Source organism: Aotus nancymaae, unplaced genomic scaffold, assembly GCF_030222135.1.
Source record: "Aotus nancymaae isolate 86718 unplaced genomic scaffold, 86718_ANA_hifiasm-v0.15.2.pri h1tg000019l, whole genome shotgun sequence".
Taxonomy (NCBI): domain Eukaryota; kingdom Metazoa; phylum Chordata; class Mammalia; order Primates; family Aotidae; genus Aotus; species Aotus nancymaae.
Genome location: NW_026988431.1, coordinates 52,440,068 through 52,463,912, shown reverse-complemented (window position 1 = coordinate 52,463,912; position 23,845 = coordinate 52,440,068). Strand labels below are relative to the sequence as shown.

Sequence of the window (23,845 nt, the reverse complement as noted above, 5' to 3'; positions counted from 1 at the left end):
CTCATGGCCTCTGATTTCCAGCACAACTGAGGAAGAGCAACCAGCTGAAGAAGCACACATTTGCATGGCAGGCGCCAGTGGAAACCTGTACCGATGGTTTAAGCTACTTGTGCTTTGTTTTGAGGTTTTTAAAATCAAACTTGTTTTCCGAAGGACAGAAGGGATTTCTTCAGCAGAGCTGTCACTACAACTGAAGCCATCAGAACTCTGACCTGATTTCAGATGTCACAAATTTAGCCCCACTCAGTCACCCAGCTGCCCCTGATTTGATCATTTTGACGGTTTCATGCTCTTTGATTCGTTCCCAAAGTGCAACAAAAAATTAAGAACTTGCCCTTAATTAAACCTTACCCTTTGTGAATTAAAAATACTTGTAAATACATAATCAGATTTTGTCACATCTCGGTTTAAAACTACTCGGTTTTCCACACATTTAGGATAAAATCCTAGATCCCTAATGCTGTTATCCAGCATTACGTTATTGGTCCTGATCTACCCTCCCAACTTCTCTGCACCTGTCAAAATCTGGCTCACTAAGCTCTAGGCACACTGGTGGCCTTTGAGTTTTCTGGAAAAGCCAAGCTCCTGCGTGCACCTGGCTCAGGGGCCTCACACAAGCTGTTTCTCAACCTGTATACCCTCCCCCCTCACCTGAGTCACCTCTCTTGCTTAAAGTTGGAGGCTTTTCCTTAGCCCCCTGTCTAAATAAGGTCCTGCTTTACATTCACTTAGCATCCTGTTTTTTTTTCTCTAATTTGTGGGATTTGTAATGTGGATTTGCCCCACCAGATTGTATGCTCCGTGAGAAAGCAAGGGCCTTATGTATCGAGTCGACCATTGCACAGCTAGCATCTGGCAGTGTTAGGCATATAGTAGGTGTCCAAAAAAATGTTTGAATAAATGAAATTCTCGAGAAGTTCTCTCACTTTAGGGCCTTGGGATTGAGGGCAGGAGTATGCCTGTAACCAGCTGTCATTAATTCTATTGACTACCTGTGGGAAAGCTGGTCGAGTGGCCACTTGCTCACCTCACGACAATGAATGAAGCTGCCCTGGACGCTAAGTGACTGCTGGCTTGTGAGCTAAGCCTGGCGAGGCCCTTGGGCTGTACTTCCCTCCTCACTGTGAGCTGTGGCTTGGACAGGCTCAAAGGGGCCTGTTCACTCTGCAGATGTGCCTCAGGTACGGGGCTGACTGTGCCAGCTGAACCTGAGGGTCAAATAATAACTTATAGCTTCCCGGGTAAGGTACACACTTACTCAACTGCAGTAACGAGATGCCCCCAATTTGATAAAAATTAGCTAAGAAGAAAAGAAAAGCCTAGTTTTTTTCCTTTTCTCAATTTGCCACCTTTTGTGATAAATTTTTAGCTCCAGAGGATAGCCCAGCAAAACAAGCAAATAACTCGATATTGCCAACCTGAACACTTCGAAAAAGCCTACTGATAAGTGTAAAAAGTTAGGATTCTTATATCTAAAGAATAAAGTATCTCGATTAGTTTTTAAATCAAAGAATAGAAGGCAAAATGACCAGCAGGAAGATAAACTGGGTTTTTGAAAGACATACTTTTTTTTTTTTTTGAGACAGTCTTGCTCTGTCACCCAGGCTAGTGTGCAGTAGAGTGATCTTGGCTCACTGCAACCTCCACCTCCCGGGTTCAAGCAATTCTCCTGTCTCAGCCTCCTAAGTGGCTGGGATTTCAGGCGCTCGCCACCACGCCCAGCTAATTTTTGTATTTTTAGTAGAGATGGGTTTTCACCATCTTGGCCAGGCTGGTCTTGAACTGCTGACCTTGTGATCCACCCACCTTGGCCTCCCAAAGTGCTGGAATTACAGGCGTGAGCCACTGTGCCTGGCTAAAAGACACACTTTTAAATGTGCCTGCTTACTCTGGGGGTTTAGGTGAGAGAAAAAAGTAAATAAAAAAGAAAAAGTAAAAAAAAAGAGCATGTTCGTTTTCTTAGAGGAAACCAAACAAATAAAAATGACAGTTAAAACCAAAAAACAACCTACAATTTGGGCCGTGGCTTTCCAAAAAGTATTCTAATGTTTGAAGAAGAAATTGTGGCTGTGGTACGTCTCTCTCTAATCTAAATGCTGTCTCTCTAGGAAATATTTGCTACGTTTTATATTACAGCATCATTACTGTGATTTCCACATTAAAGAACTACTAAAGTTTCAGTACTCCGGGCACTTGCTTGCCTGTCTAGGTGATAAATTACTTCTGAATCCGGGTCAAGAGTACATAGAGTATAGGTCTGGCCCTGCTGAACCTAGAAAGCCCGTGTGGACTCTTCATTTAGCATTAGTCACCATAATCTAAGTTTGATGGCTATATCTGTATAGGGAGTTTGTTCTTCCCCAGCTGGTGAGTGGAATGAGGCCAGTATGCCCTCTGTCCAGATAAATGACAAATGACGATCCAGTCTGGTATGCACGCCTGCCCTGCCCATGTTATTTCTTTCCTCATCTCAAGGCTACAGCTCTTGGATGTACACGCTGGAGGAAACAGATGCCTCCTGTAAAATTAACAAGAGTGCTTCTACATCCAGGCAAGAAATGCTCTAAAGAAAGAATTCAGTGCTTTGTTTGGCATGAATAATAATAATTCAGTCAAGCTTCACTTGTTACGAATAACTTTCAGATTTTCAACTTATTAATACATGGGGATAATGACAATAAATAATCTTTCTGAAAGTGACACTGTTTCTTCATGCTGAAAACAGGATTAAAAATCAGGAGTTCATAGGGGTTTAGATGCACTCAATTATTTTCTTGTTTACAAAGGACATGGTTAAGGTGTTTTCCGTTACTTTCAAAATATCCTTCATCCTGAAATGCTGACATATGAATGGGATGATAAATCAAATTACCTGACTGCCCTGTGGTCATGTTTACCAGTTACTTAGTTTTTAGGAGTTAGAATGGGCACTTTGTGCAAAATGTAAATGGAGAACCACTGTTCAAAAGTAAGAATTTTAGGGTGGCAACAGCAGAACATTAGACCAAGAGCAGGGTCTTTCAAAGTCTACAGAGGTCACATACCCACGAAGCTCGTCAAAGGTGGGCAGATGGAAGTAGAGAAAAACCAGACACACGGTCATTTATGTCGAGAGTTACACAGGTTCTCAGTCTTGGAAGGAAAAAGCATCTTTGTCTTTTGGCACGCAGATACCAATGGAAAGACAACTTCCCTTCATAGGAGAGGAAATTCAAGAGGGAGCTGAGGGGGGAGAGGAGGAAACTGACAACTGCTGGGCCCCACACTGGCCCTGACATTGTCATCATTTGTCCTTGCCTCAACACTCAGCTCTACCATAGGATTAACTCCACACTATAGAAGAGGAAGCTAACTGAGGCCATTGATGAGTTTAAGCCGAATTGCTTCAAGTTTAGAAAGGGCAGGTTAAGACATTCAGGCACTATAGGACACCTGGGGGGTATTCCGTAATTTTTGAGGAGGTTTCCTTCATGACCCTCATCCTCTTCATAAGATCACCCACCTCCAATTGCCATCAGTCCGAAGATCCCAGAGATCTTGCTCTGAGTCAGAACTCTTCTCTTGCCTCCCACTAACAGGTAGGCACTAGCAGCCTCCCCTCTGCTGTCTGTCTTAGAGACGACCAAGCTTCAACCCAAGGTGCATCTTACTCCAACTTATACTCCTCAACTCCAGGTCATCCCTCATTCACCTCCTCATTCACTCTCCTTCCCATATGGCCCTGTCCAACCCTCTATGGCCTCCTCCTATTCCTCCCCAAATCCATCCTAAGTCCTTTCAGTGAGCCCTCTCCCCTGAGCATTCCTTTCACTGTCTTGCTCTAACAGAGCCTGAAGGCACTGCCTTCTTCTATGGCTCTCAAGAGGTGGCTGTTTTCTCTCCCACCTCCCTCTTGCCAAAGGGTTTATTGGATGAGTAGGTATCTCTTGCTTGCAAACAATTAATTGTCTGTCCTTCCTAACATCCTGCTCTGAATCTCCTACCTACAGACTGCTGATATCAACACCAGTTAGCCTTCCTAGTTGCAGTCACCTATTCCTCCTCGGATTACTCTGCCTCCTGCCTTGAGGAGTCATTTTTCAATGTTAGTGCTGGTATTAGATTGGTGCAAAAGTAGTTGCGGTTTTTGCCATTGGAAGTAATGGCAAAAACCGCAACTACTTTTGCACCAACCTAATATAATTCCTGGAAATTTCCTTGTCGATTAGATGATCCCTGCAAAATTTTGGCCTGTAAATTCCATCTTCTTCCATTCCATCTCAGTTATACCTGCTCCCATGGCCATATCCTACCTTGCCATTACCAAGAACTTCATGCCCTCCATAATTTCATCTTCAAGCCTCCCGTTCTCCAACAATCTTGCATTGTCATTTCAGCTCATTCTTTCTAACTACTTAATCCAATAACTGCACTAAGCCTTACACTCCATATACTGTCCACTTTTTGCCATACCATACTCTCAGGGTATCCTCCCTCCTCTCTGTGTCTTACATTCCCTGACCTATCACTGCAACCCTCAACTCAATCACTTCTCACTTGCCCCCTCACTTCATACTCAATTGGTTAAATCCCATACTCAATTGGCTAAATCCCAACTGTGGATAAATTCATCTGTTTGCTACTAGTCTGTACCTGCTCTCAGCTGACATATGTGGCTGGGGAAAAATACACAGTGTCTCCTCTTATCTGCCATTTCATTACCCACAGTCAACAATGTTCCAAAAATATGAAATGGAAAATTCCAGAAATAAACAATTTATAAAATTTAAACTGAGTGCCATCCTGAATAGCAAGATGAAATCTCACACCATCCTGCTCTGTTCTATTCAGGACTGAATCATCTCTTTGTCCAGTGCATCCACACTGTCTACAGTCCCTGCCTGTGAGTCAGTTAGTAGCTGGCTTGGTGATCAGATGAACTGTCACAGTATCACAGTGCTGTGTCCAAGTAACCCTTATTTTACCTAGTAATGGTCCTGAATGAAAGAGTAGTGATGCTGGTAATTCCCATATGCCAAAGAGAAGCAGTAAAAGGTTTCCTTTAAGTGAAAAGGTAAAAGTTCTTGACTTAATAAGGAAAGAAAAAAAAATGAATGCTGAGGTTGCTAAGATCTACAATAAAACCAAATCTTTTATCTGTGAAATTGTGAAAAAGGAAAAAGAAATTTGTGCTAGTTTCACTGTCATGCCTCAAACCGCAGAAGTTACAGCACAGTGTACAGTTCTTAGTTAAGACGGAAAGGCATTAGATGTATGGGTTGAAGACATGAACAGAAACATGTTCCAGTTGATGGCAATTGGGTTCAGTACTATCCATGGTTTCAGGCATCCATTGGGGGTCGTGGAATATGCCCTTGGTGGTTAAGGAGGGATGACTGTACGACTACACTAACTGATCTCATTTAAATTCATGACCACTAACCTCAAGTACGCCCTCGGCACTGCCTGGCCCCTCTACATTTTCCCAGTCTGTTTACTCCCAGACTCTCCTAGACAACCATGAAACTCCTTGAAAGGCTTGTCCAGACTTGCTGTCTACAATTTCTCTCTCCCTTTTATTCTCCTTTGAACACCTTCCAGTCAGGTTTTTGTCTTCAACACGCTACACCATCCTAAATCTTCCTCATACTAGATCTATGAGCAACATTCAACATAGTTGGCTTCTAAGACAACATTCTCCTCTGGTTCTTTTCCTGCATTAAAGGACTCTCCTCTGCTCACCCCACATTGCTTCCACTCTCACCCACTGGAGCTGTAGTCACTAACTACACATGGCTATTTAAACTGAAAAAAAGTATAAATTCAGTTTCCCAGTTGCACTAGCCACGTTTTAAGTGCTCAACAGCCACATGCGTCTAGTGGCTGGCGTATGGGACCGTGACGAGAGAGAACATTTCCATCTTGGAAGAAAGTTCTGTTGTACAACGTTACACTACAATATCCAAGGCTCAGTCCTTGGGGGTCTTCTCAATCTAAACTCACTCTCTGGGCAATGTCATCCATTCTCTTGGTGGGTCACTTGTACCTCTACCCTGGACCTTCCTCTGAACTCCAGACTCCTTTATCCAACTACCTATTCCTCATTTCCACTTGCATATTTACTAGGTATCTTAAAGGTATCATGCCTAAAAAATAAACTCGTGATCGATCCCAACCCTGACCTCCTGTCCCTCTCGCACCCACGGTCTTCCTTTCTTACTTTTCTTCAGGTTTCAGTTACTTTACTTCCCACTACTATAAACTAAAATTCATTTCATTTCAGACAGACTGAAAGTTAAATATTTTAAAATATTCTATATCCTATTGATAAACTCATTTGAAAATGTATACATATATATTTTTCTTTAAGGATTTGTGTGCAATCATAATTTGTGGAAATTTTAATTATTTCATCTCACAGGAAGAAATTATAGTTTCAAGTGTTTAGGCTTGGTGTCTGATTTATCCTTAAGTGGAATAAGTTCCTAATACTCAGTTTGATTAAGGTAGGGTTGTGGGAGTTGGGGTGGGTGTAAAAACACCTGTATTCTAGAATTGGTTCTGCTCCCTTAACCCCAAAATCACTTTAAACTACAGAATTAACCTTAGGATTGCCCTTTTGGGGCCACAGAAGTCTTTTTTTCAGAATGTTCACCAGGAGTTTGGTCAGAGGGGTGGGAAGAGCCAGCAACAGAATTCTCCTGGTTGTCGGGTGTGTGAGCCTGGTAACCTTGTACAACTTTCATTCAAGTCTATGTGATCCCCTACAAAACTGCCAGAAATATCTGGCCAATCCCAGCCAAGATCAACTGGCTCTGGGAGACATGGCTCCCAGGACCTGGTTATCTGAGCCATCTGCCCTGTGTCTGGGCATCTCATGCAGGAGTGGGCTAGGTGGTAACCCTCATTCTCTGAGGGCCAGGCCTCACCTAAGGGTGACAGGAAGACGAAAGCACCTGCAGAAGAATCTGTGGAAGGCCCCAGGCACCACCAGCTCAGCCACCTGGTGGCTTCCCTTATGCTACTGGACTACAGTACAAAGAATGGAAGTCAGATCCTAGATATACTGCCTGGTCTACAGTCAGGGCTTAATCAAGAGGACAAACTATTATTATCTCTACACTTTCCAGTCGCCATAAATTCCTTTGAAAGGTAAATATTTCTCTGCTATGCAAACACTCCTTATGATGTAGTTTAGGGATGGGGAAATGTTTTTTTAACTGGAGCCACTGGTGACCAGAACATGCAAGTGACAGTCAAACAGATAAAGAGCAGTGCCATTTACTTTTAGTGGTGATGCTGGTTTTTTTTCTGTCTATTTTTGTTTTGTTTACTTCAGAAGATTTATATATATGGGTTGGGGAAGGTAAGTGGTTTTCAAATATGTCCATAAATTCTTTGATACTCTTGCCTTGAAAAGGAGAGCTTGATTCCCTTCCCCTTAAGTGTGGGTTGGACATAGTGACTTCATTCTATAGAAGCAAAAGCAGAAATGACATACCTGCTAACACGAAGACTAGGCTAAAAAAGGCACAGCAGCTTCATCTGTCCATCTCTTTCTCCCTCTCTCTCTCTCTCCCCCCACTCCCCCAACACCCCATGCTCTTTCTTTCTCTCTGATCACCAGCACTGGGGGAAGTTATCTGCCATGTCATGAAAATATACAACAGCCCATAGAGAAGACTACGTGGTGAGGAACTGAGGCCTCCAGCCTCCAGCCATGTGAATGAGGAGGACCCTCCAGCAGCCCCAGTGCACATTCTGCCTAAAGTCTCATGAGAGATTCCGTGCCACAAACACCAGCTAAACAGCGCTGAGATTCCTGACCATCAGAAATGGCGAGACAGTAAATGTTTGTTGTGTTAAACTGTAGTAAACTATTATTTATGAAGCAATCTAGTCAGTAATTTGCCAAAGGGTCCCATGGGTTAATTTTAATCTAATCTAATTAGTATAAGATGGTATTCTTTTGTTTTAGTAATCCATGAAGAAAAATATGCCAAAGTTCAGGCATTTTAAAAAGTCAGCTACAGAGTCGCCACACAAAAGTGAGGAAACTACTTTAAACCCAGCTTAGCACTCAAAGTGGTTCTTTTTCACTGGAAACCACATACAATTCAATGTCCATGTTGCTTTATACCACACTGAAGTCATTAGAATCTGCTCAGTGCTACTCTCATTGACAATGCACCTCCCTCCCGACCCCCGCCACACCCCACCCAACACCCCGACCCGTTGCTGGCTTTTCTTCAGACTTCACCAGCCATACAAAGAAAATTCTTTACCTAAGAATTGGTTATATTTCTGATGTCGATGGGTTGCTATTAGCTTAGTTTTATTCATCATAGGTATCGAATTCCTTCATTTAATCCATACATATTTATTAAGTGCTTGAAATAAATGCAGTCATGATAATAGGCACAAGGAATACAGAGATAAGACACATTCCCAGCCTCAAGTCAAAGTTAGACACATAAACAAAGAATTACACTATATATCATACTTATATTATTTATTTATAGCACAATATATATAATTGGTTAGGGCCCTAATCAGGCCTGGGGGTCAGGAAAGATTTTCCGGCATGGGTGACGTCTGAGCTCTGGGTTTCAGTGATGAGTAGGATTACCCGAGCAAGGAAGAGAAAGAATGGAGAAAACATTTCAGTCAAAGGGAACCACAAAAATAAAGGCATGGAAGCTACAGACAGCACGAGTTAGGAAGATCAGCAGATTGGTTTTGTTAGACTACAAGGGAGTGGCAAGAAATGAGACCAGAGGTCAGCACGGCTGATATGGGAGTTATTTAAAGCTGAATTTAGGTTAGGCTTTACCCTATGGAAGTCATTACAGTGTTTGAGAAGGAGACACACTTGAATAGACTCTCAGGTAGGTAGATTAGGGGAGGGGCTTAAAGAGTACAGGATCAGAGGCAGAGGCCGGGCTAGCTTCTGTCTGTAATCTCAGCACTTTGGGATGCTGAGGCAGGAGGATCACTTGAAGTCAGGAGTTTGAGACCAGCCTAGGCAATAAAGCAAGACCCCTGTCTCTACAAAAATTAATTTTTAAAAAGTCAGGTGCTGTGGTGTTTGCCTGTAGTCTTAGCTACTCTGGAAGCTGAAGCAAAAGGATCCCTTGAGTCCAGGAGTTTGAGGCTGCAGTGAGCCGTGATTGCACCACTGCACTTCAGCTTGGGTGACAGAGCAAGACACCATCTCAAAAATGAACAAATAAAAAAATTTTTAAAAAGACCAGGGGCAGACTGGGCAAGGTGGCTCACACCTGTAATCCCAGCACTTGGAGAAGCCGAGACAGGAGGATCACTTGAGGTCAGAAGTTCAAGAGCACCTGGCCGACATGGTGAAACTCTGTCTCTACTAAAAATACAAAAATTAGCCAGGCATGGTGGCATGCATCTGTAATCCCAGCTACTCAGGAGGCTGAAAAAGGAGAATCCCTTGAACCTGGGAGGCAGAGATTGCAGTGAGCTGAGATGGCACCAACGCACTTTAGCCTAGGCAACAGAGCGAGACACTGTCTTAAATAAACAAACAAATAAATAAAAAGGACCAGAGGCAGAGAGACTACATGGAGGTTGAGGTGAGAGTTAATAGCATTTGCGGAATGTGGGTGGTATCTGGGATGGAAAGAAGAGTAATTTGAGACACATTTGGAAGGTAAAATTGGCACAACTTGGTGACTGATGGGTTGTGGAAAATGAAGACCAGGGAGGAACCATGGGTGTGTTCCTGGAGGCCACCACCGTCATCTGAGGTGGAGAGAACTGGCATAGAAGGATTAGAGATGATTGTGAGTTATTTTTGAACACGCTGCACTTGAGAGGGTTTAAATAATTTATTCTCCTACTGTCTTCAAAAGGTAAAGGAGTATATACAGTAAAGGTAACTGTGGTCTAAAACAAAGGTGGAGAATGCTGTTGTTAATGGGTGACGTGACTAATACATCACAGCACTCCTGTTCACACAGCCGAGACACACCTTCCACATGCTTTCAACATGTTTCATCCCCACAACTGTAAGTTTCAACACATGATGGCTACTACTACTATTCCAATGGAGAGTGTACACCTTGGAAAGCCATGTTTCTCCCAGTCTAAGAGCTTGAGAGAATAACATTCTTTAAAACATACATGTCTTGAACACAGATTTGGAGGTATCCTTGAAGTAAATTATACCTCACCAAATGTCAATAACCAAAACCGCATCAATTGTTGAGTGCCAGCATCATTGGGAGCTCTGCGTTTCTGAGACTCCTAACTTAGTTTAAGGTTAAGGCAGTGCAGACCGTGGTAATCAGTAGAGTCTAATTTGACATTTATTAACTGCCCATTATGGGATGGGACAAGGCTTCTCAATATGACTCCAGCAAGATCCAGGCATTAACACTCCATGGAGGGTGCTGGTAGCAAGAAGTCTTTCTGATGGATTGAGACAATTCGGATTACACCCCCTCCTTAAGGAACTCAGAAGGAAGAGCAACATACAAAAGCCTGAGAAATCCTCAGAAATCAATTTAATTTAGTTTGGTCTAGTGCCACCCAGACATATTTGGCCATGAAATCCTCCTGTCACATGACACTCATGAAGAGCCCCTGAAATTAGGATCTTTTCAATCCTCAAAGCACACCCATTTTTCAAATGAGAAACACAAGTTCTAGAATCACAAAGCCACAACATTGGCAAGGGAGACCTAAAATCAAATCTCCCAGTTCCAGCTTCAGGGCCCAATTCATAGGACTGCAGCTGAAGAGGACAGGAAGTAGCGAAGATCAGAGCTGATACCTGGGCTACACACCCACTTTACAAAGGGAACATCGGGGTCCCAGCAGTATCCCTACTCGGCAAAATGTGTGTCACATGGGTCAGCTATAGCTTTCTGGGGGGTCCCCATCAGGGCTGACAGCTCATTCTATCTTCAAAGTCCTCCACCATTGTTCCTTTCTTTTGTAGCCACTATGAAACACTACTCTGTTTACCCTCTGCTACACCCATGAGAGGAATTCTGGCCTTTGAAGCATTTCCTGTTGCCTAGAAACCTTATAGATCACTGGGTGCAGGAAGCTGACTCTCAGGTAGAGATTCACAGGCAGGAAGTTTACTCAGGGTGCTCTGGGGCAACACCTGTGCCGGAATACAGGCAGTAAGGCAGGGCAGAGGGAGAGGCTGAATTCTGATGAAGCTGCAAACAAAGGCATCGCTGATCCAGGAGGATGCTCTGCAACGGGGCTGGGCCTTCAGAGTGGATCCAAGCCGGGCGAAAGGGCCAGACCTTCATGTCCCTGCATTAACCTGTCTTTGGATATGGGTTACTCCTGCTCCTACCTTGGACATCCTAGTTCTCCTCAGCCACAGGCAATCCCAAGGAGGGTCTCAGCTGAGCACTGTCAGCTGCCAACACTACCAGCAGCTGAAGCAAGTCCTTCCCTCCTGGGAGCAGGTAGAGGGAGTGCTGTAGATCTGGGCTGCCTGACAGCATCTTCTGCATTGCTCAGGGCATGCTTCCCACTTAACTACTCAGGTCTAAATAGTTGTCTGCTTTCTATAGATGCTGCTAGAACCTAGAGTCTGGACTGTGGTCTCCATTATATTGACCCTAGCTTTACTATGTTTCATGTTAGTTTTATCTTGGTACCTATAAAGCTTTCCAAAAGTTTTATATTTCTCTTGCCTCCTAGCAGGGTTTAAGGAAGTGATCAATAATCAATATGGATGTACAGGAAAGAGTAAGAGATTTGGAGCTTGAACTCCTAATTTTCTTTCTTTTTCTTTTGAGACAGGGTCTCACTCTGTTGCCCAGGCTGGAGTGCAGTGAGGTGATCGCAGCTCACTGCAGCCTCAAACTCCTGGGCTCAAGTGATCCTCCCACCTCAGCCTTCTGAATAGCTGGGACCACAGGCACACACCACACCTGGCTAATTTTTTTTTTTTGAGACTGAGTCTCGGTCTGTCACCAGACTGGAGTGCAGTGGCGTGATCTTGGCTTACTGTAATCTCCAACTCCCTGGTTCAAGTGATTCTTCTGCTTCAGGCTCCTGAGTAGATGGGATTACAGGTACATGCCAACACACCCAGCTAATTTTAGTTTTAGTTTTTTTTTTTTTTTAGTAGAGGTGAGGTTTTACCATGTTGGCCAGCATGGTCTCAATCTCCTGACCTCGTGATCCACCCACCTTGGCCTTCCAAAATGCTGGAATTACAGGTGTGAACCACTGTGCCTGGTCTAAGTTTTAAACCTTTTGTAGAGATGGGGTCTCGCCAGGTTGCTCAGGCTGGTCTAAAACTCCTGGGCTCAGGAGATCCTCCTGCCTCCTGGGCTCAAGAGATCCTTCCAAAGTGCTGGTATTACAGGTGTGAGTCACTGCACTCAGCAATCACGGAACTGCCATTTATGGAAGAATACAATTACACACATCACTTAATTTCCGTCAATCATTTATAATATGGGAATTTTAAAAAAGCTCTATTTTACCCAAGCTCTAATGTTACCGTGAGAACAATAAGATGGTGAATTGAAAATGCTTTGTAAAGTAAAAAAAACTAGGGCCAGTATTTCACAATAGTGAGTATAAAATAGATTGCTGCTATGATTTGAATATGAATCGGCTCCCTCCAAAACTCATGTTGAAGCTTGGTCCCCAGTGTAATGGTGTTGAGAGGTGGTGGGACCTTTAAGAGGCATTCGGTTGAGGAATCCACCCTCAGAAAGGGGTTAATGCCATCTCTTAGTTACTGAGAGAGCAGGCTGTTATAAAGCAAGGCTGCCTCTCACGTTTTGTCCCTTTTTGTACACTCCTGCTTTCCCTTCTGGTTCTCGGCCTTTCTCTGCCATGTTGTGATACAGCACAAGGCCCTCACCAGAAGTGAGCAGATGCCAGTGCCAGGCTTCTTGGACTTTCCAGCCTCCAAAACTGTGAGCCAGACAAACCTCTTTTCCTTATAAATGACCCAGTTTCTCAGGTATTCTGTTATGGCAACAGAAAATGAACCCAGACAACACCTATTAAAGGAAAGCAATATTGAGCCGATACATGTAAAATAAGGTGTAGATTCCTTTTGCTAATAACACTTATAAAAATCCAAAAGAATTTACAAAATATAAACAAAAATAAAATACAATTAATTTCAATTAACAATACTGATTATTGTGCCAGATGATGTTGTTTTATTGGCTTATATACATATGGTACTGAGTGTACGGACGAGGTTCATTTGGACTGGATATGCATGCCACATAATCATTCCGTTTTCTCCATTGTTTCCACTGTGAAACTGTTTATTTACACAATGCACCATTTGGCTTTCACATAGAAATATCATTTATGTGTATTCAGTACACTTCCACTTCTTTAAATTTTCCATTTTATTTGGCGATCAGAATAGGTATCGTGATTTCAGTTTGGCAGTATGTATCAGAAAACCCATATAACAGTGACTTGAAAAATTAGGGAACAAAAGAAGTGCAAGACTTATACACTGAAAACTACAGGCTAGGCATGGTGGCTCACACCTGTAATCCCAGCACTTTGGGAGAGTGGATCACTTGAGGCCAGTGGATGGGTGGATCACTTGAGGCCAGTAGTTCAAGACCAGCCTGGCCGACATGGTGAAACCCTGTCTCTACAGAAAATACAAAAATTAGCCAGGTGTGGTAGCACATGCCTGTAATCCTAGCTACTTGGGAGGCTGAGGCATGAAAATCACTGGAGGCTGAGGCATGAAAATCACTTGAGCCTGGGAGGCAGAGGTTGCAGTGAGCTGAGATCACACAAATGCAGTCCAGCCTGGGTGACACAGCGAGACTCTGCCAAAAGGAAAAAAGAGAGAAAGAAAAAAACCCCTATAAAACATTGCTAAGAGAAATTAAAGAAGATCTAAATAAGGGAATTGGAAGACTCAGTATTATTAAAATAGCAATGCCCCTCAACATGATCTATAGAGTCAACATAATTCCTACAGAAATCCCAGCAGGCTTTTGGGCAGGAAGTGACAAGCTGATCCTAAAATGTATATGGAAATGCAAAGGACCTACAAAAGCCAAAACAATCTTAAAAAAGAACAAAGTTGGAAAACTTAGACTTCCCAATTTTAAAACTTACTATAAAGCTACATTAATGAAGACTGTGTGGTGCTGGCATAAGGGTAGACATACAGATCAATGGAACGGAATTGAGAGTCTAGAAATAAAACTTTACATTTATAGCCCATTGATTTTTGACAAAGGTGCCAAGGTAATTCAATGAAGAAAGGACAGTCTTTCCAACAGATGGTGCTGGGACAACTGGATATCTGCATGCAGAAAGATGAATGTAGATACCTCACACTATACACAAAAATGAACTCAAAATGAATCATATGCCAAGTGTAAAAGCTAAAACTATAAAACTTGTAGAAGAAAACAGAAGGTCTTTGTAACCTTATGTTAGACAAAGCGTTCTTAAACACAACACCAAAAGCATAATCCATGAAAGGAAAAATTGAAAAAATGGACATCATCAAAATTGAAAACTTTTGTGCTGCAAGAACCATCAGTAAGAAAATGAAAAGCCACAGTCTGGGAGAAAACATAGACAAATACTATATCTGGTAAAGGATTTGTATCCAGAATATATAAAAATCACTTGCAAGTTAATAATAAGACAAGCCAATTAAAAATGGGCAACAGTTGAATAGACATTTCACCAAAGAAACATGAATGGCTAGTAAGCATTTGAAAAGATGCTCAACATCATTAGTCATAGGGGAAATGAAAATTAAAACTACAATGAGATGCTATTATACTTCATGCCCAGCAGAATGGATATAATAAAAATACAAAATAATTTTTGATAAGAATATGAAAAAACTGTAAACCTCATGCATTGCCAGTGGGAGTATAAGATAACGTGCTTACTTTGGAAAACAGTTTGGCAGTTTCTTATAAAATGAAACATAAATTTATCATATGATCTCAGAATTCCTCTCTTAAGAATCTACCCAAGAGATGAGAAAACATACATCTATACCAAGATGTATATGTATTAATGCAACATTATTCATAACGTCTAAAAAGTGAAAACAATCCACATGTCCACCAACTGGTAAACAGACAACCTGAATATAATACAGCCACACAACAGAATATTATTCAGCAACAAGAAGGAACTACTGATAATGTGCTACAGCATGGAAGACTATAAAAACAACATGTTAAGTGAAAGAAGCCAGATATAAAAGATTGCATTCTCTATAATCCCATTTACATGAAATGTTCAGGCCAGGGGTGGTGGCTCAAGCCTGTAATTCCAGGACATTGGGAGGCCGAGGCAGGTGGATCACGAGGTCAGGAGATTGAGACCATCCTGGCCAACATGGTGAAACCGTGTCTCTACTAAAAATACAAAAATTAGCTGGGCATGGTGGCATGTGCCTGTAGTCTCAGCTACTCAGGAGGCTGAGGCAGGAGAATTGCTTGAACCTGGGAGGCAGAAGTTGCAGTGAGCTGAGATTGTGCCACTGCACTCTAGCCTGGCAACAGAGCGAGACTCCGTTTCCAAAACAAAACAAAACAAAACAAGAAACTATGCTTACTAAAAATCAGTGTACATTTATAACAGGTGAATTTTATAGTATGTAAATTGTATCTTTTTTTTTTTTTTTGAGACAGGGTTTCATTCTGTCACCCAGGCTGGAGTGCGGTGATGCGACCTCGGCTGACTGCAACCTACGCCTCCTGGGCTCAAGTGGTTCTCCTGCTTCAGCCTCCCAAATAGCTGGTACTACAGATACATGCCACTACACCCCAGCTAATTTTTGTATTTTTTTTGTAGAGACAGGGTTTTGTCACATTGGCCAGGCTGGTCTTGAACTCCTGGGCTCAAATGATCCACCTGCCTCGGCCTCCCAAAGTGCCAGGATTACAGGCATGAGCCACTGCGCCTGGCCATAAATTATATCTTAGTAAAGCTGTTTTAAAAATCAGCTTATTTTTTCTACATAATGAAGTGTCTGCAGACAGCCACATCCTGGGCTGGTATAATGAGGATTTTTTTGTTGTCATTAGAGACCGAGACTCCTTATATCTTTGCCTCCACCACTGCTAAGATATGGTCTTGCCCTCATGGTCATATCTCAACTTCCTTCCTGGCTACATGAGGAGAAAGAATGGAGAGTGAGAAAGACATTGACCATTGCTTCTTGACCTTTTGTCTGAGATCAAATGTAGCACCTGCTCTTATCAGTTTAATACCTGATATGTCCTCTATCTCAAGAGTCAGGATCTTTTAAGGATCCTTCTGGGAAGCCTCATCCAGTAGCTCAGATATCATGAGCTAAAACCTTGCCACATGAATATTCGTAACTGCAAGGGAGTTTGAGAAGAGTAGGACTATTGCTGATTCCAGTCGAACAAGGTTTCTGTTAGTAAGGTAGAAGGGAAGAATGGATATTGGGTAAAGTAGCTTGAAATCTTTGGGGTTGAGAAACACGTCTTGGTGTCAGTGTAAACACAGATAGAACCAGCATGACTTATATCACAGAGCAGTCCTTGCTTATAAGGTGATAAACCGGAATATACTTAATATTAATGGGTTCTTATCAAAATAAAAACAAAACAATTAAATTCTTAGTGAAAGCATAAGGGCTCCAGAGAAGCTATCTTTTACTCTGTTGAGAAACACTAAGCTGAACAAATGTTCCTTGTTGATTGTATTTTTATTTCTAAGATAAAAGCTTGAGGGCTGAGCCATTTGGTATGGTATGAAAAACAGGACTTTTGAGTTAGAAATGTCTAGATTTAAAAATTGACCACACTGTTTACCTATGCTTTGGGCACATTCCATAACTTAGCTAAGCCTCAATTTCCTCTTCTGTACAACAGCAATAATACCTGCCTTACCGGGTTATTGGGAGGACTTAAGAATACAGCCATGTGGCCAGGCGCGGTGGCTCACGCCTGTAATCCCAGCACTTTGGGAGGCTGAGGTAGGCGTATCATCTGAGGTTGGGAGCTCGAGACCAGCCTGGTCAATATGGTGAAAACCCGTCTCTACTAAAAATACAAAAATTAGACAGGCGTGGTGATGCACGTCTGTAAACCCAGCTATTCAGGAGGCTGAGGCAGGAGAATCGCTTGAATCCAGGAGGTGAAGGTTGCAGTGAGCTGAGATTGTGCCACTGCACTCCACAGCCTGGGTGACAGAGCAAGACTGTCAAAAAAAGAAGAAAGAAGAAAAGAAAAGAAGGAGGTGGGGAGGAGGAGGAGGAGGAGGAGGAGGAAGAGGAGGAGGAGAAAAAGGAGAAGACAGCATGTGTAAAACACTTGCCTGTACATTTGTTTCCTTCATAACTCACACTGCAGTGACACAGCCCCGCCTCATGCACCAGCAAAGAACAAGTCCTCTTTTTTCTTGCCAAAATTAAACAGCTGTCCAGCTATATTTTCTCCACATTTCCTATGCTGAGACTTTTTCCCAAGAGAATTCCTACTTAGAGATCATCTATTCAGCGCGCGCACACACACACACACACACACACACACACACACACACATTATGATGTGGGGCAAAGCAAAACAAACAAAAACCCACTGAAAATAAAATTAACACATGGAGACAAAATTCTAGAAATACTCTTCTATTTTTGTATCCAAAGTTTTGTAATCTTCCTAATAGCTAATCTTTTTACAGAATCAGAGAGATTATGTACTTGGCACATTAAGAAAGGTAGGTGCTTTGTCAAGTGCTTGTGAAAGCAAGTGTGCAGGCGGGTCGGCTGGCATGAACCCCAGGTCATCCATTACTTGACCGTTCATTCATACATCAGTGTGACTAAGCCAGCGTGGAGCCTCTTCCATCACTTTCTCCCTGAAGCACAAACACAGGTTAAAACAGGGCACTGTTCAAATGGGTGGACTGTGATAGACTTACAATTCTTAAGTGGTTTGCAACTTCAGTAGCTTTTAAAAGTCTCTGTAAACACTGATGGAACAGGGCCGGGCATGATGGCTCACACCTGTTATCCCAACACTTTGGGAGGCCGAGGCGAGTGGATCACCAGAGGTCAGGACTTCGAGACCAGCCCGACCAACATGTAGAAACCCCGTCTCTACTAAAAATACAAAATTAGCCAGGCATGGTGGCACATGGCTGTAATCCCAGCTACTCAGGAGGCTGAGGCAAGAGAATCATTTGAACCTGGGAGGCAGAGGTTGCAGTGAGCTGAGATTGCACCATTGCACTCTAGCCTGGGCAACAAGAGTGAGACTCCATCTCAAGAAAAGAAAAAAGCAAGCAAAAAATCACTGAACAAAATCCGTATTTCTGCAAGAATGTGATGTCTCTCAAAGAAGGACTCAGAAGCAAAATTGTGAAATTTGTCAACTGAAATGTAGAACCAATATTTAGCATCTATCTTTATTCTCTACAAAATAACAAAAGTGTAATCATGACCCTTTTGATCATACACAGCATTTAGTTTACTTATGAAGAGACAAGTGCAGGCTGGCAAAACTGATACAATACTTAAGGACACAATGTTACAGTGTGGTTTTCCAGTCACTCTTTCCCAGTGATTTATTTTTTCCCTATCCCATGACCTACCAGATCGCTAAGACACGTATCTGCCCATTTTTCTCCTCCCCTGTGAAAAGGTGAAGAGAAAGATGGCGCATGCCTCCTCTCCAAAGCAGGTCTTACAGGCACCGTGGAAGGGGAGGGCCCTGCCCAGGAAGCAGCACAGCTTCTCCAGCTTCTCCAGTGAGCAGCAGCCCCGCCTGCCAAGACCAGACAGCTGTCGGGACTTCTACAGCTGTGGCTGCCGCTGTTTCCCAGAACTTGCCCTCAGCTCCCAGATTGGGAAATCCTCTCTGTCCTTTGGTGCCCCCCACAGCTAATGGCAGTGACATTCTAATACTGTTTGTGCAAAGTTTCTCCAATCCTGAGAGCTGCCACATTTCACGCTTGAATTACAAGTCAATTAAGAGCAAAACAAAACAAAACCTATTTTCTCTTTACTTGAGGCATTCTATATTATAATTACCATGCTGTTGCTTTTCCTCTCTATTCCTCACCCAAATCATGAGGCACAGGAAAAGTCTTGTTACCTGACATGCACAGACCAGTGAAGAACTCCTTATAACACAGCATTGCCTACTGCTCAAAGAACTCACAGTAGCACTGTTGATATGCTTGTAATAAAAAATTCTGCTTCCTCTGCTGACCAGATAGTGAGTGTTCCACAACACAAAAACAGCTGCTCAGATGTGTGTTTTGGGTTGTTGGAATGCTTTCCCATTTGTTTAATGTGCAGTTTCAAAACAAAATTGATTGCTTAGTTGTCTTATTAGGAGTACAATTGGCTGGGCGCGGTGGTTCACGCCTGTAATCCCAGCACTTTGGGAGGCCAAGGTGGGCGGATCACCTGAGGTCAGGAGTCCGAGACCAGCCTGGCCAACATGGTGAAACCCTATCTCTACTAAAAATACAAAAATTAGGCTGGGCACGGTGTATGCCTGTAATCCCAGCACTTTGGGAGGCCAAGGTGGGCAGATCACGAGGTCAGGAGATCGACATCATCCTGGCCAGCATGGTGAAACTCCATCTCTACCACAAATACAAAAATTAGCTGGGTGTGGTGGTGCACACCTGTAATCCCAGCTACTGCAGGAGAATCGCTTGAATCCAGGAGGTGGAGGTTGCAGTGAGCTGAGATTGCTCCACCGCACTCCAGCCTCCATCTCAAAAAAAAAAAAAAAGGAGTACAATTAGCTGGTAGAGCTGATATTTATAAGAGAAAGCACTGATTATGCAAGGGAGAGGAGAGTTGAACAACAGCGGGGTCTTTTGTTTGCTCATACAAGTGTCCACTAAGCATGCAGGAGCTCAAGTTGAGGAGCTGGGTGTTTTGCACTCAGACTCCACCCTCAAAAAGCACGCCCTCTGTCTAGAGAGAAAGAACACTGTGGACGACAATTCACAGGTGCGAAAAGAACTACAGAGAGTGTTCTGAGGTTGCTGGTCAGCAAGATCAGGGAGGCCTAAGTCTTAGAGTGTCTTTGGAAGACTTTTTTTTTAACAGACAGAGTCTCGCTCTGTTGCCAGGCGCCATGCTGGAGTACAGTGGCGCAATCTCGGTTCACTGCAACCTCCGCCTCCCAGGTTCAAGCAATTCTCCTGCCTCAGCCTCCTGAGTAGCTGGGAGTACAGGCACATGCCACCATGCCCAGTTAATTTTTGTATTTTTTAGTAGGGACAGGGTTTCACCATGTTGGCCAGAATGGTCTCGATCTCTTGACCTTGTGGTCCACCTGCCTCGGCCTCCCAAAGCGCTGGGATTACAGGCGTGAGCCACTGTGCCCAGCTGGAAGACTTTCAATTAAACTCACTTATTCATTAAAGTACTTCTAGAAGTTTTAATTTGCTTACAACCTCCTTGTGTGTGAGAAGGTGGCACAGCCACTGTGATTCTTATGAGAGGTAAACCCATGCCTCTGGATTCTAGAGCCAATGCTTTACTCAGACACTAGGGGTCAGCAGCTTCCAAGAGTTGTGAGTCCAGCTAAGAGCCCAGTTCCTTGGGTGCTGCTAGGAGTGGGTTGGAGCTGATGCTCACAACAGGAGTCTAATTGCACTGTAGTTGCTCTTCCAACCCCACTCTCCTTCTTTTAGTAACTATCTTGGCTTTTATTTGAGCACCCTCAATTCCTCCTGCAAGGCCATTCTGGCCACATGCTGGGGCTTGTGGTGCATTATCCCATCCCCTGGCTTCACATACGGGTTCAAGGATAAACACAAGACACTATTTAGGCCAATGAGATCGAGGAGAAATCTGCTGAGGATGACTGGGAAAATAGTTCCTGGCTCTTCTGAGAGACTTCCGGGGAGTGACCATTTCTTTTTCTCTCTCTCTCCCTAGATAGTGATGAAGAATCTCAAAGCCCTGAAGAGGAAATGCAGACAATCATTTGGCAACCGGAAGGTGTGTTGGGACAGCTGTAAATGAAACTGACTGCAAAAAACAGAGAGGTTTAAAGGAAAAAAAAAAAATAACAGGGTGACTGGTGATGCCCCATTGGGTCAATGAAACAAACACATTCTGAAGCCTTTCCTAACCAGATCTTCCTGCTGCAGGAGCCAACCAATCTCGTCACTGTGAAGCCAGGTTAGTTTGGTTTTCCAGGATTTTCATCTGATTAAAGGCATCCCAAGTATACACTGAGGGGACAAAAGCAGCAACTACCAGCAAGCTTTGGAAAATGTGGTAGCAAGTGATCTGCAAGCTACTACTTACTAAACTTTATGCCAGCTTACTCTACCCTGCAGACACCAAGCAGCAAATAAATGAGAGGGAGGGGATCCAGAATGCTTAACTGGGGAAGAAAAACTGGGTGAGGAAGACGTTGTATACCCACAACCTGCCTCTTTTCCAGTTGGCTGAGAAGCCCTTTTCATTAATTTGTTCCATTTCCTTGCCATGTCCTTAGTAGTGGAGATATATTTTTTTGGAAATGTATTGATTACAATTATATTTCCCTACACTGGGAGGACAAGGAGATTTCCTGCCACAGACCTTTGAAAGTAATGAACTGGCAGAGAAAACAGGCCTCCAGTTCCAGCTCTCTGCTACCAATCTCTCTCATCTGCTCAGCCCAAATCAGTCTCTAAATCCTCAGAGCTCCCAAAGAGCGGGATTTCCTATAGTTTATTGTGGGGTTTTACCTGTAACTCAGTAAAGAATCATTGAGAGGTGAAGGGAGCCCTATTACAACTGCAGGGACCAGGGAAAGTTGACTCTACCTGTCTACTTTCCTTAGGTCATTATACAAAAACAAAACATCAAAGGGGTCATTGTACTATTTTTCAAAGGTGTGAGGCTATCGTGATACAGGGTGTGGATTTGAGAGTCCAACAGATCTAAGTTTAAATCTTGGCATATCTCCTTACTAGTTGTGTGACTTTGTTTCTGAGCTTCTACATCTGTAAAATGGGAATGTATAAAGCCTATCATTCAGGTTGCTCTGAAGCTTAAGTGAAATATACATGTAATTGGTTTGGTATTTAAAAAACAGTTGCTAGGATTATTATTTCAGTACTCCTCTGGAGGAAGGAACACTGTGACAGAAGAAAACAGAAAAGTAGCCAGCTCCCTAAATATTCCCAATGTATACATATACTTCCCTGTGTGCATGCTGATGAAAGCAGTGCAAGATCTTCAAAATTCATGCCCCACATGCAGGCTCTTTATCTACGTTAGGGAGTTCAGACTTTGTAATGGAAGTCATAAGCTTCTGAAGTAACTGCAGATTTGGACTTATTTATTAATGATCTAATTCCTTAGGTAGGTCTTATTTGTAGTGAAGTAGTATACAAAGGAGCTGCTCAAAAAATAAAGGTTATGGTTATCTTTGCCTTTCTTTTTTTCTTTCTTTTTTGAGACAGAGTCTCCCTCTGTCTTCCAGGCTGAAGCGCAGTGGTGCGATCTTGGCTCACTGTAGCCTCCACCTTCCAGTGTCAAGCGATTCTTCTGCCTCAACCTCCCGAACAGCTGGGATTACAGGTGCCCGCTACCACACCCAGGTAATTTTTGTATTTTTAGTAGAGACGGGTTTCACCATATTGGCTGGGCTGGTCTTGAACTCCTGACCTTGTGATCCACCTGCCTCGGCCTCCCAAAGTGCTGGGATTACAGGCATGAGCAACTGTGCCTGGCCTTTCTTTGCCTTTCTTTTTAAAGATGTGGGCTCCTAACAATTTTTATAATTCACTCAGAAACAGGTGCTCAGAGGAAAAGTTTAGAACTTACACCCACACATCTGTTCTAGGATTCCTGTCCTAGGCAAAGGACTTGGTAGGTATTCTGGGACAGAGGCTGGAATGGAGGTAATCTTTCTATGCTGCATGGTTAACCGGTTTTCATTGATTCTTTCTATGGGTCTGACTTTATTCATTTTTTCCCAATATTTTTTCTCCTTTTTCCTTATTGGCAGAACTCCCCCCACCCTTTGCAACACACACACACACACACACACACACACACACACACACACACCCTTTTAGCTCGGCATATGGATGCTTAGGATAAGAATACATTCTCCAGCTTCTCTTGCAGCATGTATGTGGTGTCACAACGATGTGACTAAATTCTGGCTAACTGGATTTAAGCAGAGGTGTCACAGGTAACTTCTGGGAAGTGTCCTTAAAGGAAGGGAGATGTGTTCTTCTTCTTCCCTTTCTCCTTCCTACAGTCAACTTTAACACAATAGCAGTTGTTTAAGCAGCCAATTTGGACCACGAGGCAGAAAGCCATGTATTGAGGATGAGCAGGATTGAAAAAAATAAATAAATAAATACAATGAAAAAAACCTTCAGTCATCTTGAACCTGCCTTAGACTCCTGAACTCCACACTTCTTTTACATGCACGAGAAATAAAATCCTATCCTTTCTGAAATCCTGGCATTTTAGGTTTTCTATCACTTACAACTAAACCTAATCCAAACTGATACTTTGCTATATTCATTGTTTATGTTTTCTCTGTTCATCTTGTACTGTTTTCAACATGACAAGCCACTTATAAATGGAGTATGGATTCATCAGCCATTCCCATCATATTCCCAAAATCCCACTCACATTCTCCAGAATGAATTCTACCCACAGTATAACATCAGAAAGGTCACGTCTCAGACATGGAAAGAAATAGATTTTTTTTTTTAACCAGGCACAAAACCCTTTTGCTTGTTTTACAGAAAACGCTACCTATTAAAGATGACTACTTCATGCTACTTTAGCTGGCTATTTTATGAAATGAAGAAAATGTGCTCTAGTTGCAAGTGACACAACCTCTTAAATGCCTACTATCAATTAAAAGGAAAATAC

General features: G+C 42.9%; 1 protein-coding gene and 1 pseudogene across 4 annotated transcripts in view; one reads left to right on the top strand and one right to left on the bottom strand.

Annotated features, from left to right (window-relative positions):
* SCHIP1 (schwannomin interacting protein 1) overlaps positions 1-23,845 on the bottom strand; it is a 574,152-nt gene that overhangs the window by 71,463 nt on the left and 478,844 nt on the right. The gene's annotated exons all lie outside the window — the stretch shown is intronic.
* Positions 16,164-16,315, top strand: LOC135275996 (U2 spliceosomal RNA; annotated as a pseudogene).